Consider the following 16,330-nt stretch of genomic DNA (forward strand, 5'->3'; position numbering starts at 1 on the left):
TGTGGCGCCACCTACAGTTCGGCTCCCTGCCTGCTGCCCCACCAGTCCCCATGTGCACCAGAGGTACCACTGCAGGAGCTCCACACTGGATTTTATCAAGCTCCACCGATACAACTATCGAGGTCAAAGCAGCCAACACCGTGGAGTTCTGATGCTCAGCGAATCCAGCCCATTGGGCACGCTGGAGTGTTCCAGTAGTAAACACACAGCTCAAAGTTGGAGTAGTTTGTTGTTTTTTAGCAAAAACACGACCCCCACAGACTTGTTTCGAATGTAAGGCCTAATGAGCTCTTGGTAGGTCTTGCCCCGTGGATCAGTTGCCTCCTCACAGCCATCTAAGTCCCATCCCCTCCAGGGCTTTTTCCAAGCAATCAGAGACTGTGCCTTAAGGAAGACAACCTCTGCTCTGCTCTTTTCATGCCTCTCCTGGTTCTGGGAGACCGGTGGGAAGGGCAGCTGGTGGCAGCAGGAGGCTTCCTCTTCAGCCTGTCTCATCTCGGTCTCCTGGCTGCCCTCCTCTCCTGCCGCTTGAGACTGGACTTCCCCCAGCTCACTAAGCCCTGTTACCTCTTCCGCTTCCAATACCGCCTGTTCTTAGGCTGCTCCCTCTTCTCCCTCCACAACAGAGATGAACAGACGTGGGAAAAGGTTCCCTAGATTCTGAACTTTCGCCGTAGACAAACAGAAAACACCACACCACTGTCTTGAGTCTTGCTTCTTTGAAACCCATCATTACAGATCTTTTCTCGCTGAGATCCCACCACTGATTCATCATTTGGTTTGGGCTCCGGGCAGACCACTGTTGTCTTTTTTAAAATAGCAGGTCGGAAAACCCTTTGTTAGGATTTGAAAGGAGATGAAGCTTACAATTTTCGATTCGGGTTCAGCCAAAACACCATGGGCCCCCGTGACGTCATAGGGCGGCCGTGTGGGCACAAGGAAAGAACGAACGTTTCAATTTCGTTGGAGCCAGTGCAGTGGGAAAAACATGACCAAGAACGCCGGCATAACCAGGGAGCCCTCGCTGGTGAACATCATTTCTTTCTTTTTTTTTAAATTCTTTTTATTATTTATTCCATAAAGAAAATAAAGACTAACACACAGATAAAAGAAACAAAACACAGGAAAGAAAAAGCTTACCAACAAAATAAATAAAAAGTACACAAAATTCTTATTTTCACAGTTCTCCCATAACACAACTGTTTCTTTCAGGACTTCCTTCAGCTTGGCCACGAATCATACGAAGCAAATAAATAAAGTTACACGTTTCATCGTTTATATTGTCGTTGTATCCAATTTTGTTCTCTATTTTCCTTACACAATAACCATAGTCTGTCACAGTACATCTCTGAATCCCTTTAGCGTTATTTGTCCCTCACTGATACCTTCCAGATAATCTACGTATTTTCCCCAATCCTTAATGAACACTTGGTCTTTTATATATCTAATTTTTCCCGTTAATTTATCGAGCTCTGCATATTCCGATAGTTTAGATCTCCACTCCTCCACTGTTGGGGTTTCCTGCTGTTTCCACCTCTGAGCTATTAGGATCCTTGCTGCCGTAACCGCATAGTATACCAGTCTACAATCCTCTTTTATCTCTTGTTTTAATATCCCTAATAAGAAAATTTCTGGTTTCTTTATGAACGTGTACTTTAATATCTTTTTTTATTAAAATTTTTTTTTAAAAAATGGTGAACATCATTTCTGCAACCCTCTTAACCTTTCTGAATGCCTCACGTCATCAGGAAGGAGATTAAGAAGAAAGGCTGTGTTTCGACACTAATTTTGTGATGACAGCTTTGGACCAGAACCAGTCCCTGTGTCCCAACCCAGAACTTCCCCCAGAATCCTCAGCAGCTCAGCAAAGGTTCCGCTGTGCTACCAGAGCTTCCTCAGGAGTTGAGCTGATGTCGGGGGAAAGTTTCCCAGCTTTTGAAACACACAGCAAACCCCACGCCACTGTTTGAATTGATGCAGTGCAGAGTCCGTCTTACATCAGCTCCCAAGCAAGTTTCCCTACAGGTGATAGAATCATAGAATTGTAGAGTTGCAAGGGAACCCCAAGAATCATCAGGGGTTGGCAAACGAAGGCTGGATCAGGCCCAATTGCCTTCAGGATCCGGCCCGCGGACTGTCCGTGGATCAGCGTTGGGGTTCTGTTTGTTCGGGCTGTGCCATTTTTTTCTGCGCCATTCCATTCCCTCGCCTCTCCCTCTCACACACCATGGCGGCACCTCCTCCCTCCCTCCTCCTGGCTTCTCCCTGCCCTGCCTAGAGGAGGAAGGGGTCTGGGCTGAGCGCCATTTTTAGCAGCCCCTCTCTGGAGCCAGCCCTTTGGCGCCGCTCATCTTCCCTCCACTGCTGCCGCCCTGGTGCTCCTGTGGGCCAGAAAGCGGAGCGGACGAGTTCCCTCTGCCTACCCACGAGAAGCAGTGGCAGCGGCGGTGGCGGCAGCCCTACGGAAGGTAAGGGGAGCAGCTGGGGCTGGGGAAGAGGACTACTTGTCCCCCCCCCCCGGAGCCGCTTCTCCGGCCTGCCACAAGGTCTGAGGGACAGTGGACCGGCCCGCGGCTAAAAAACTTTGCCAACTACAGTGGTACCTCTGGTTACATACTTCATTCGTTCTGGAGGTCCGTTCTTAACCTGAAACTGTTCTTAACCTGAAGCACCACTTTAGCTAACGGGGCCTCACGCTGCTGCTGTGCCGCTGCGCAATTTCTGTTCTCATCCTGAAGCAAGGTTCTTAACACGAGGCAATATTTCTGGGTTAGCGGAGTCTGTAACCTGAAGCATATGTAACCTGAAGCGTATGTAACCTGAGGTACCACTGTACTGATCTAAGTCCAGCCCCCTGCGATGAAGGATTCCTGTCCCAGCCTTCCCCGGGTAGATTTGTACCACCAACCTTATGCTTAAGAGCCAGATGAGCTTAATAATAATAATAATAATAATAATAATAATAATAATAATAATTTATTATACCCCACCCATCTGACTGAGTTTCCCCAGCCACTCTGGGCAGCTTCCAACAGAACACTAAAATACAATAACCTATTAAACATTAAAAGCTTCCCTAAACAGGGCTGCCTTCAGATGTCTTCTAAAAGTCTGGTAGTTGTTGTTCTATTAGACATCTGGTGGGAGGGCGTTCCACAGGGCGGGTGCCACCACCGAGAAGGCCCTCTGCCTGGTTCCCTGTAACTTGGCTTCTTGCAGCGAGGGAACCGCCAGAAGGCCCTTGGCACTGGACCTCAGTGTCCGGGCAGAACGATGGGGGTGGAGACGCTCCTTCAGGTATACTGGACCGAGGCCATTTAGGGTTACCCATTGTGCCACCTGAGGGCATGCGCTTGACTCCAGCTCACACACAGCTCTGCCTGCTCTGCACCCCTCAGCACCGGCCACCTGCCTCACAGCAGAGCCGGCCCCGAGCAGGCAAAAAATAATCAAGGGCACGCGCTGCCCACAGACAACAAAACCGCAACGCTAGAAATAAGGTTTTTGGTGGCTACCTGGGTATAGTTGCTTCTTCTTCACCTCCTGAGAAAACAGAAGGGAAGAAGAATGCCACTGGGAGCAAGAGACCAAGGTCAGTCCTCGAAGGGGTCAGAAATAGAGCCCTCTGACATCCGAGTCAGCTGCTTGCTCCAAGGAAGAGAGAAACTATTTTTGAAAGGAAGGCCGGGAGATTAGGAGAGGCAAGGATGATTGCTTGTTCTAATCCAGCAAACTATCGTGAAAGAGGATGCCTCCTTCCTAAAAGCAGCTCAGTGACAGCCACATACACGAGACCATCTCAGCCGCCGTCTTAATGCTTCCTCCCTGGCAGAGAGAAGATTTAAAGCACAAACCGCATTATCATCCGTTTGTTATAGAGGAAGGGTATTCTTCCCTACAGCCTGGTGTTGTGTGTGTGTGTTTCCCGGCACCCCATTTTGCTGCTTTGCGATGCGCTGGGCATGGATCCAGACCGTTCCAACTTTCCGCTCCCAGAGACAAAGTCACGGGAGCATTCAATAAGTTTAGCAGAGTTAAGGCTCTGGCGGAATTCGCACTGGCACCAGAGGCGGGCGAAGGTCACTAGCTTAAATGGCTTTGGAAGGGGACTGGACACTCATGACAGAGGGGAGGCCGACTCGTCGGGATAACAGCCAGAGGAAGTGGAATGTCCATGTTGAAAGTCACTTACAATTATTGATTGCATATATGTAGGGATGTAGGGACGCGGGTGGCGCTGTGGGTTAAACCACAGAGCCTAGGTCTTGCCGATCAGAAGTTTGGCGGTTCAAATCCCTGCGACGGGGTGAGCTCCCGTTGCTCGGTCCCTGCTCCTGCCAACCTAGCAGTTCGAAAGCACGCCAAAAAGTGCAAGTAGATAAATAGGTACCACTCCTGCGGGGAGGTAAATGGCGTTTCCGTGCGCTGCTCTGGTTCTCCAGAAGCGGCTTAGTCCTGCTGGCCACATGACCTGGAAGCTGTACGCCGGCTCCCTCGGCCAGTAAAGCGAGATGAGCGCCGCAACCCCAGAGTCGGCCACAACTGGACCTAATGGTCAAGGGTCCCTTTACCTAGGTATGCATACCTACATACCTACATATCACCTTGTTCCCCAAGGAGCTCAAGAAAGTGCCCATGGCTTTACCCCCCCCCATTTTCCCCTTCATAACAACCTTCTGAGATAGGTCAGGCTGTGGGAAGGTGACTAACCCAGCGTGAGCTTCCTTGTGGGCGTGGATTCGAACCCTGGTTTCCCAGGTCCTAGCCCATGGGTAGGCATAGAATCATAGAATCATAGAATCCTAGAGTTGGAAGAGACCACAAGGGCCATCGAGTCCAACCCCCTGCCAAGCAGGAAACACCATCAGAGCACTCCTGACATATGGTTGTCAAGCCTCTGCTTAAAGACCTCCAAAGTAGGAGACTCCACCACACTCCTTGGCAGCAAATTCCACTGTCAAACAGCTCTTACTGTCAGGAAGTTCTTCCTAATGTTTAGGTGGAATCTTCTTTCTTGTAGTTTGGATCCATTGCTCCGTGTCCGCTTCTCTGGAGCAGCAGAAAACAACCTTTCTCCCTCCTCTATGTGACATCCTTTTATATATTTGAACATGGCTATCATATCACCCCTTAACCTCCTCTTCTCCAGGCTAAACATGCCCAGCTCCCAACCTAAGGCCCGGGGGCCAGATGCGGACAAATCGCCTTCTAAATCTGGCCTGCGGACGGTCTGGGAATCAGCGTGTTTTTACATGGGTAGAATGTGTCCTTTTATTTAAAATCCATCTCTGGGCTATTTGTGGGGCCTGCCTGGTGTTAGCGGGCGGTTGTTGTTTTTTTGTTTGGATAGAGTGGGGAGGATGTAAAGAAAAAGAAGGTACCTTTTATCATATGTGGTGGACCTGTCCCAAGGTGAAAGACTTCTGGGAGAAGATTTATAATGAATTGAAAAAAAATGTTGAAAGAGGCCTTTCTTCTTGGAAAAATAGGTTTGGAATTGCCCAAGAAAGATGCTAGATTGTTTTTGTATGCCACAACGGCTGCTAGGATTTTGTTGGCCAAAAATTGGAAAACACAAGAAGTGCCAACAGTGGAGGAATGGCAGATGAAGATGATGGATTTTTCAGAGCTAGCCGACCCGACCGGAAGAGTCTGTGACCAGAAGGAGGAGGAGTACCAGGAGAAATGGATGAAATTTAAAGACTATTTAGCTAAATATGCTAACTTAAATAGAAATACTTGCAAATACCAGATTGGTTTAGGATTTAAATAGGTGGTGTTATAGAATAATATGTCTAAAGTTAATATGAAAAGGAAATTTTATGAGAAATTAGTTTTGGAAAACTGCTACAATGCTATACATTGAAACTCAGCCAGGGGGATTTGAGGAAGTCACTTAACAATGTTAATAATAGTGGAACAATTATAGGTAGGATTTATGTTTGTTTGTTTGTTTATAAATTTGGAAAATCAATTAAAAAAATTGGGGGGGTGGATGGAGTGGGGAGGAAAGCAGGCATTTTGCCACCCCTTCTGGTTGAAGCAAACAGAGACTTTTAAGAGCACAGAAGTCGATGAGAAGCCCCGAGTCGCAGGGAGACATCAAGTCTGCTCAAGGAAAATCAATGCGGTATCAGATTTTACTCATCACTTTGCCAAACTAAGGAGGAAGAAGAGGAGAAGATGCCAGAGGGATATTTCTGTGCGCTTGTGTCAAAAGGAGAGGGTACATCTGTAGAAGGGTTTTAATGGAGAGAGCCAAGGCATGCAAGCAATTATTATTCTCTATTATTGCTATCAATGTATGGAAGCAAGAGCTGGACCATAAAGAAGTCTGATCGCCGAAGAATGGATGCTTTTGAATTCTGGTGCTGGAGGAGACTCTTGAGAGTCCCATGGACTGCAAGAAGATCAAACCTCTCCATTCTGAAGGGAATCAGCCCTGAGTGCTCACTGGAAGGACGGATCCTGAAGCTGAGGCTCCAATACTTTGGCCGCATCATGAGAAGAGAAGACTCCCTGGAAAAGACCCTGATGTTGGTTGGGAAAGATGGAGGGCGCAAGGAGAAGGGGACGGCAGAGGATGAGATGGTTGGACAGTGCTCTCGAAGCTACCAGCATGAGTTTGACCAAACTGCAGGAGGCAGTGGAAGACAGGAGGGCCTGGCGTGCTCTGGTCCAGGGGGTCACAAAGAGTCGGACACGACTAAACGACTAAACAACAACAACATTATTGCTATCAGAACAACCTGGCCGCTATAAGGAAATTCTGCCCTTGGTATGTTCAGTTTCCACCTCTCCATTTTGATTCTCTGGCCCCATATCTGCACAAACTTATTATCCCAAAACACAGACGTGCTTTTACACTTGCAAGACTGGATGTTTCACCATCTGCGGTACTTGAGGGTCGATTCCAAAAGATCCCGTCTGAGAAACATCTTTGCCCCTGTGTAGATGGTAGCACCGAAACAGCGGCACACGTCCTCCTGTCTTGCGCTCTCTACAAAGACCTGAGGAACGAGAGCATCACCCCACTCGTACTAACCATTCCCGGGCGCTCAACCACTGCCACAATGTCCGTTCTTCTATCAGATCAAAATGAGCAGATAACAGCAGAGGTTGCTAGGTTCATAGCAGGGGCCACTAACTGACTGCTGATTAGGGACTTTAAATTGTGCTTTTATATCAAATTTCCTTTTCTGCGTATACTGTAATGTTTTACTGTTGCTGTGGCCATTGGCTAATGTGAATAAAGTTTTATCCCTCTCTCTATTATTGCTAGATAATAACTAGTAAACTGGCAGCAAATCACTGGTGCCTTGTCATCGGCCGTGACCCTCTTCGTTGGTTCATTGAGAGCCTGGCGGCTGGATTAGGCCAGAGACTCATCCTGCCCTCACAGTGACTGACCAGATGTCCCAATGGGAAAAGCCCATAACTTGGGTCGATAGCTCAACCGGTAGAGCACAGAATCATAGAACAGTAGAGTTGGAAGGGACCAACAAGCGTCATCGAGTCAATGCAATGCAGGGATCTTTTGTCCAACGTGGGGCTCCAATTCCAGTTGCGGGTTCGAGACCCGTGCTGGGCAAAAGATTCCTTCAATTGTGGGGGGTTGGGCTGGATGACCTTCAGGGGTCCCTTCCAACTCCACGATTCTATGATTCTAATTGTACTCTTACTTCTTGCCTGTTAGTTCCGCCTGTTGCGATCATTGTTCGCTGCATTTCATACATACATACGTACGTACATACATACATACATACATACACACACACACACACCATATTTTTTGCTCTATAAGACTCACTTTTTCCCTCCTAAAAAGTAAGGGAAAACGTGTGTGCATCTTATGGAGCGAATGCAGGCTGCGCAGCTATCCCAGAAGCCAGAACAGCAAGAGGGATTGCTGCTTTCACTGCGCAGAGATCCCTCTTGCTGTTCTGGCTTCTGAGATTCAGAATATATTTTTTTTCTTGTTTTCCTCTTCCAAAAACTAGGTGCGTCTTGTGGTCTGGTGCGTCTTATAGAGCGAAAAATACGGTGTGTGTGTGTGTGTGTGTGTGTGTAGTGAAATAAAAAGACTGCATTAAAAACAATGAACTGAAATCAATGCGCACGCTTCCAATAGGTCTACTCTGAGTAAAACACAGCTTTATTTCTTGAGGGCCAAAATACACCTGTTCAGTATGCATAAAGTCCCAGTTTCAATTTCCCGGTATCTTCAGGTACGGCCGGGCATACTTATTTCATTTATTTATTTATACTTCATTTATAACTGCGGACAATGCCAACGCCAATGCCCCGACGCGGTACAAAGCTGCTTCACGCCTTCCTTTATCCGGAATCATGAGGACTGGAATCTTAACTTTAGGAAAAAGGAGCACAGCTCGCTCCCCCAGTTCCCAATGGTGTCTCCAGCTAGGTTTGGGCGAGGATTCCCATGCCTTCCTGAAAATCAGCCAATTTGGGGGGGGGGGACGATACTGAGCCCAACAGACCAGTGGCCTTATTCGGTATAAGGCAGTTTCCGAGGTCTGCTAATACCTAATGCTTTCAGCCATCCGCAGAAGACACCCTCCTCCTTTCCTTCGCAACGGGGCTCGCATCCCAACATCTGGGCTGGGCTGTCATCGCTGCAGCGCAGCCCTCCAAACACCCCTGGAGAACTGACACAGATCTGTGGGGCCACTGTTTCTAATTAAAGCCTATATATTATATTATATTTATATCCATTCATTCATTCCCTAGGAAATGGTTTATTCATTAGCTGATCTTTCCATTCGATCTCTCCATCCGAGGCCCGGCAGACCAGACAGGGCTAAGCAGCCGGGGTCAGAGGACAGGGAATGAGCAGAGAGATAGGAGATTTTCAAAAGGGTGGGGTGGGATTTCCCAACTTTCACCGCATCCCCCACCCCCCTTTTCTCCCTCCACCCCGCATTTCGGATTACTGGCTGGCTCTGTTAATTCAATAACCTGCCATATAATTACTCCATAATAAACCGCTATTATCCTAACATTCGCTCAACAGCTGCGATCGCCTTAAAGCGCAGGGAGGAGGGTCCCGGGGGGGCGGGGATTTGGGGCAACCTTCTGTCGGCTGGCAGAGTGGGGCATCCCACGGATCCCACCCTCAGCCCTGAGAATCGAAGAAGAAGCATGGAAATCAGTCAAGGGCTGAAATAACCAGACTTTAATGTAAACCGTCTCGCGTGGCTCTTAGTTTGCGCCAAGGTTTTTGTTAAAAGCCTGAGAACAGTTTGTTTCCGTTCCTTCTTTGGAACTTTAAAGGTAAAGGGATCCCTGACCATTAGGTCCAGTCGTGGCCGACTCTGGGGTTGCAGCGCTCATCTTGCTTTATTGGCCGAGGGAGCCGGCGTGCAGCTTCCGGGTCATGTGGCCAGCAGGACTGAGCCGCTTCTGGCAAACCAGAGCAGCGCATGGAAACGCCGTTTACCTTCCCGCAGGAGTGGTACCTATTTATCTACTTGAACTTAGATGTGCTTTCGAGCTGCTAGGTTGGCAGGAGCAGGGACCGAGCAACGGGAGCTCACCCCGTCACGGGGATTCGAACCACCGACCTTCTGATCAACAAGTCCTAGGCTCTGTGGTTTAACCCACAGCGCCACCCGCGTCTTACTGCTCCACAAAGGACCTCAGGACGTGTTCATAGCCCCCGCAAAGATCTGCACCTGGGAGCATGGAGGATCAAAGCTCATGCTCTCAACTGCCGTGCTTGGCCTGCCACGCTGCTCAGTAATCCAAATGCGTGGGTGGAAGTTTTTAAGTGCAAATAAGCAAGGAACCAGCTTCTTCCTGGACCTCGGTTTTCTCCATCTGTGAAATGGATGAACCAGCGCTTTGGGAAGTGGACGTGTTAAGTGCCTGTGCAAAGCTTAGCACAGAGATGTCCCCAAGAGCCTTCCAGTTTCTCTTTGGTCACAGAATTACAGAGTTGGAAAGGACCACAAGGGTCATCCAGTCCAAGCCCCTGCAATGCCAGAGATCTCAGCTAAAGCATCCATGACAGACGGTCAGCCAACCTCTGCTTAAAAACCTCCGAGGAAGGAGAGTCCACAGTCTCCAGACAGAGACTGTTCCACTGTCAAACAGCTCTTACTGTCAGAAAGTTTAGTCGGAATCTCATTTCTTGTAACGTGAAGCCATGGATTCGAGTCCTACCCTCCAGAGCTGGAGAAAACAAGCTTGCTCCCTCTTCCATGTGACAGCCCTTAAGATATTTGAAGATGGCTCTCATATCTCCTCTCACTTTCCTCTTCTCCAGGCTAAACATACCAAGCTCCTTCAACCGTTCCTCATATGGCTTGCTTTCCAGACCCTTCATCATCTTGGTCTCCTTCCTGCTTGTCCATATCCTTCTTAAAATGGGTGCCCAGAACCGGGCAAAGGATTCCAGGTGTAACACACGACCCTTAAGGTAGAATATCTGTAAAACCAAACACACCCTGCGTAATTTTTCCCATTTAAAGCTTCTCCAACTCACCTCTCAGAGCCTCGCCATCCTATTGTACCCTCCTAGGCAGGACACGCGTCCGAGTTTCATTCAGGCTGCAATTTGGGCTCCTGAACTTATTTGCAGGGCTTTGGGGCTCGTTCAGAAACGAGGAGGAGAACGTGCCTTGTAGATCTCGAACACACGCAGATCTTGGCATGCCGTTAAGATTCAGGAAAATTCGGGGTGAGTCAACCAACCGCTTGACAACGGGTGGGGCAGAGATTAACGTCTGGTATTGCAAAACCATTTAAAAAAATAAAATAAAAATTAAAGTTTTGGGTTTTTTTTTTAAAGAATGAAGGAGCCTTTCGGGTGTTTTCGAGTTTGAATACAAAACGTGGATCGGTCGGTAATCTCACGGCACGTTTGGCTGGGCGCGCACCAGACTCTTCAGCAATTAAGGAGGAATAATTGCTGCAGGAATCCATCGACTGCAAGTAATTTGTGCAGCCAACAAGCCCAGGAACACACTACCTGCTTAATAGGGATGCTTAAACTCCAACCTTGATTAGTGAGGGTGTGTGTGGGGGGGAGACAAGAAGGAGGGGGAAACAAGGTTGAAGAGGTTTCTAAGCGCCAAAAGTGTCGAAAATGAAGAACGTGTCGCTGGCTCTGCAGAGAACCCAGGAGGTCAGGATCCGAAGATATTGAGAAAAGGCGGAGAATCTTTTACCTGTGTTCCAGACACACCTTTTATCCCCCATCCAGGTAAGCAAGAAGCATTATCGGTGGTTCAAGGGGGTCAACCCCAGCCTAGCGAAAAGTGGACCAGGAAGGTGTGCAGAAAGGCGGCCCGGGAAGAGTTCCAAGGGCCAGGTAAAGAACTCCAGGGGGCCACATTGGGTAATGTTTGCTGGCATTCTGTTGACTATGGAGAAGGGGCTGACTTGTCGAGAAGGGACAAAAATATTGTCAAGTTGGAGTCTCCCAGAGTGAAAGGAGCAGAAGACAAAGTAAAGTACAGGTATAAACCCGAGACCAGGAAGAAGAGACGATGGATGAAGATTGGAAGAAAGTTTTAAAAATTTATTTAGAAAAGTATCGTAAAATTAATGAGTACTAGAAAAATGTTGGAATGAAATGATGTGGCTTTAGCAGAAATGTTAAAAAGAATTATGTAAGAATATGTTATGGTTAAAAGAATTCGGTATATATAAGATGTAAGTTTTAGGGTTTTTTATGGTAAGATAAGGTTAAAATAGATTAAGGTAATTTAATGACAGAATATTGCGAAAGATAGAAAGGATTTGCTGAGGTAATTAACAACTAGAATACAAAAAAGGGAGGTGTGAGGAAATAAGTTAATGAAAGTTAAGGATTGGGGAATATTGGATTTGTTTTTAAATTTGTTGTATATTTTTGCTTTTTGATTGTGTTGTATTGTGCGTTTTGTTTTTTCTTTTTGACTCGGGTTTCTATTGATTTGTATTGTTTAATTGTTACTTTTATCTACTATTGTCTTTCTTTTTCTCTTTTCCTTGTTTTTTCCTTCTTTTTTCCTGTGTAATTTTAAAATTTTCAATAAATATCATTTTTTTAAAAAAAAAAAATGTTTGCTGGCATTCTGGCCAGCTTTCTGGGTCTTGCTTCTCCCTAGGTGCATGAGCGCCGGATCAGGCCAGGGGTCCATCTGCTTCAACGGGAAGCCAGGAAGCAAGAGCGGAGCACCAGAGACCTCTCCCTTCCTCTCCCTTCTCCCTTCAGAAGCACAGAAGCATAGAACTGCAGAGTCGGAGGGGACTTCAGGGGTCATCTAGTCCAACCCCCTGCAGTGCAGGAATCTGGGTTGATAACTGTCCGTCTTGATCTGTGCGGTTTTAAGTATTAAGTATTTAATATACTTAATATACTTAATTTAATAATTTAAGTATTAAGTATTTCTAAGTATTCTCAGTTTTGTGTTGTAAGTAACCTTCAGTTCTGAACGATACACTGAGATGATGATGATGATGGTGATGATGATAATAATAATAATAATAATAATAATAATAATAATAATAATAATTTATTATTTATACCCTGCCCATCTGGCTGGGCCTCCCCAGCCACTCTGGGCAGCTTCCAACACAATATTAAAATACAGTAGTCTGTTAAAACATTAAAAGCTTCCCTAAACAGGGCTGCCTTCAGAGGTCTCCTAAAAGTCTGGCAGTTGTTGTTCTCTTTGACATCTGGTGGGAGGGCGTTCCACAGGGCGGGCGCCACCACCGAGAAGGCCCTCTGCCTGGTTCCCTGTAACTTGGCTTCTCGAAGTGAGGGAACTGCCAGAAGGCCCTCTGCGCTGGACCTCAGCGTCCGGGCAGAACGATGGGGGTGGAGACGCTCCTTCAGGTAAACTGAGCCAAGGCCGTTTAGGGCTTTAAAGGTCAGCACCAACACTTTGAATTGTGCTCGGAAACATACTGGGAGCCAATGCAGATCTCTCAGGACCGGTGTTATGTGGTCCCGACAGCCACTCCCAGTCACCAGTCTGGCTGCCGCATTCTGGATTAGTTGTAGTTTCCGGGTCACCTTCAAAGGCAGCCCCACATAGAGCGCATTGCAGTAGTCCAAGCGGGAGATAACCAGAGCATGCACTACTCTGGTGAGGCAGTCCGCGGGCAGGGAGGGTCTGAGCTACATTAGTAGTGTTTGGAGTATTATTATTTTTTTGCAATTGACTTGAGACTTTCTCCAAAGATCAAGGGATCTCCCTGTTTTTCCCCCCTGTTTTGTTTTTGTTAAACACTTACAGTATTGAACGAGTTCTGCTACCGTTGTAAACTACCGCAGTAAAAAAATAAAAAAGTTACAATGGTCCATAAACTTTAGTGCAATACAGAAATATATTGAACAGGAAATTTTATTTCGTTGTGAATGGCGGATGAACCCCATCACGGGGGCAGCGGAGAAGCAATTTTGTTCAGGTCACCGGAAAATTAAACTCTCCCCCCCAAAAAAACTATTCAAGCTCACCTTGTAGAAAAAACAGCGATAAACACTGTTTCCTGCGTTCCACCATGCACCAGTGTGACCTATGGCTAGAAAAAAAGAACGGAGACATGTAGAGAAACATGTAGCGTGGCTCCGTCACACTCTGGGGTGACCAAGAGACAGGTGCAAGGGGTGGAGACATGGAAATAAATGGGTGCACAGGTAGAGAACCCTAGGGAAGAAAGTGTTGGTGGAGCAAAATTAAAGGTAAAGGGACCCCTGACCATTAGGGCCAGTTGTGACCGACTCTGGGGTTGCGGCGCTCATCTCGCTTTATTGGCAGAGGAAGCCAGCGTAAAGCTTCCGGGTCATGTGGCCAGCAGGACTAAGGTGCTTCTGGCGAACCAGAGCAGCGCACGGAAACGCCGTTTACCTTCCCGCCAGAGTGGTACCTATTTATCTACTTGCACTTTGATGTGCTTTCGAACTGCTAGGTTGGCAGGAGCAGGGACCGAGCAACGGGAGCTCACCCCGTCGCAGGGATTCAAACCGCCGACCTTCTGATCGGCAAGCCCTAGGCTCTGTGGTTTAACCCACAGCGCCACCCGCGTCCCGCAAAGTTAATGATCGCTAACTGATAGCAACAGAGACTTTGGCCACCACGGCCAAGCTCAGCCTTTCACCTTTCGCTTCCACAGGGAGAGTAAAATGCTGAAACTTCGGAAGAGCATTTTCTCCGCCACGGCCAGTGACATGAGATTAGTGATGGCGGGGGGGGGGGGTTCATTAAACAAAGGCCCCATTCAACGTCCCAAGAAACTCCCACCCCAATTGCAACCTTGACGGCAACTGAGCAGCCTTGTGTCCCTGTTCTCCAGACCCGTCGCCGCCGGTTCAAATCCACCCATGAGACAAGGAAGGCTGCAATTTTTAATTTTTAAAAAATATTTAGAAGGGTATATAGCTCAGTGCAGGATCCCCCATGGTTCTCCTCCCTCCAACTTTTATCCTCTCAACAACCCTACGAAGTAGGATAAGCTGAGAGACAATCAGACAGTGATTGGCCCCCAAGGTCTCACACTCAGTGAGCTTCACGGCTGAGTAGGATTCGAACCCTGGTCTCCCAGGTTGCAGTCTTTTACACTCTTAAGCATGGTGGCAAACCTAGGTTTAAGGTGCCCAATTAGCTTAATTAACTCTTGAGTTTGTCCTGGCCTACAAATGGGCACCACGGGCAGGCAGCAGGTTCCGGGTTTCTCCAATTATTAAAGAGTGTAAGCTCCATTTATTAAGAGTGTAAGGGGACCCCTGACCATTAGGTCCAGTTGTGGCCGACTCTGGGGTTGCGGCGCTCATCTCGCTTTATTGGCCGAGGGAGCCGGCGTACAGCTTTCGGGTCATGTGGCCAGCAGGACTAAGCCGCTTCTGGCGAACCAGAGCAGCGCACGGAAACGCCGTTTACCTTCCCGCCAGAGTGCTACCTATTTATCTACTTGCACTTTGATGTGCTTTCGAACTGCTAGGTTGGCAGGAGCAGGGACCAAGCAGCGGGAGCTCACCCCGTCATTGCGGGGATTCAAACCGCCGACCTTCTGATTGGCAAGTCCTAGGCTCTGTGGTTTAACCCACAGCCCCACCCGCGTCCCGCTATTAAAGAGTGAAGCGATGAGAAAGATGCTTCTCTGAAGGAGTCCCTGAAGCAGCCTTCTTCAGTCTCGTGCACGCCAGATGTTGTCGGACCCTCAACACCCAAGCCGACATGGGCACAATGGGAGATAAAGGCCACTGAGATATGGAGGGCACAAGGCTGTTTTGGAGAGGCACTGCCAGCCAGAGTAGGCATCACTCAGCTAAAACTGCCTGTCCTAGTAGGAGGCAACTCTCATTTTACAGGATGTGGCACAGCTCAGGGGGAAAAGCACCTCCTTTGCATGCAGAAGGTCCCAGGTTCGGATCCTGACACCTCCAGTTAAAAGGGGGCAGGGGAAAGAGGACTCTTCTCTGCTTGAGGTCCAGGGCAGCTGCTGCCGGCCAGAGATGACGACACTGGGTACGTGAGCAGGTGGTCTGACCATGTGTAAGACAGCTCCCCATGGGTCTGTTACCCAGCATGCACACACACACACAACCTACAACAGCACACACAACACTTTTTTCATATCTGAAGAAGTGTGCATGCACACAAAAGCTCATACCAATAACAAACTTAGTTGGTCTCTAAGGTGCCAGTAGTGATGTATGGAAGTGAGAGCTGGACCATCAAGAAGGCTGATCGCCGAAGAATGGATGCTTTTGAATTCTGGTGCTGGAGGAGACTCTGGAGAGTCCCATGGACTGCAAGAAGATCAAACCTCTCCATTCTGAAGGAAATCAGCCCTGAGTGCTCACTGGAAGGACAGATCCTGAAGCTGAGGCTCCAAGACTTTGGCCACCTCAGGAGAAGAGAAGACTCCCTGGAAAAGACCCTGATGTTGGGAAAGATGGAGGGCGCAAGGAGAAGGGGACGACACAGGACGAGATGGTTGGACAGTGTTCTCGAAGCTACAAACATGAGTCTGACCAAACTGCGGGAGGCAGTGGAAGACAGGAGTGCCTGGCGTGCTCTGGTCCAGGGGGTCACGAAGAGGCGGACACGACTAAATGACTAAACAACAACAACAAGGTGCTACTGGAAGGAATTTTTTTGTTGTTGTTGTTAAGACTTTCGCAGTTTGGTTTTATTGTATTTTATGCCAAAAACACTTAATAAAAAAATTGTTGTGGTTTTTTTTAAAAAAGGGGGGGCTTTTGGTGTTTGGAACAATGGGGCAGTTTTGCAAGTCGGAAAACAAGGAGGCATACTCAGACTAAAGAGATGAGGAACCTGCCCTGGGCAAAAGGCTTTAGAAGCTGAAATAA

The 16,330-nt window shown here is 47.9% G+C and overlaps 1 protein-coding gene and 1 long non-coding RNA gene across 21 annotated transcripts in view; one reads left to right on the forward strand and one right to left on the reverse strand.

Moving 5' to 3' along the window:
- LOC309523075 overlaps positions 1-9,483 on the forward strand; it is a 219,728-nt gene extending 210,245 nt beyond the window's left edge. Inside the window, exon 3 of the long non-coding RNA XR_014215217.1 lies at positions 9,411-9,483. This is a non-coding gene — a long non-coding RNA (uncharacterized lncRNA). The remainder of the gene's footprint in view (positions 1-9,410) is intronic.
- Positions 1-16,330, reverse strand: part of PTPRS (protein tyrosine phosphatase receptor type S) — a 305,222-nt gene that overhangs the window by 207,187 nt on the left and 81,705 nt on the right. The window lies entirely within an intron of this gene.

The sequence above is a fragment of the Podarcis vaucheri genome, assembly GCF_965113315.1.
Source record: "Podarcis vaucheri genome assembly, chromosome: 18".
NCBI lineage: Eukaryota > Metazoa > Chordata > Lepidosauria > Squamata > Lacertidae > Podarcis > Podarcis vaucheri.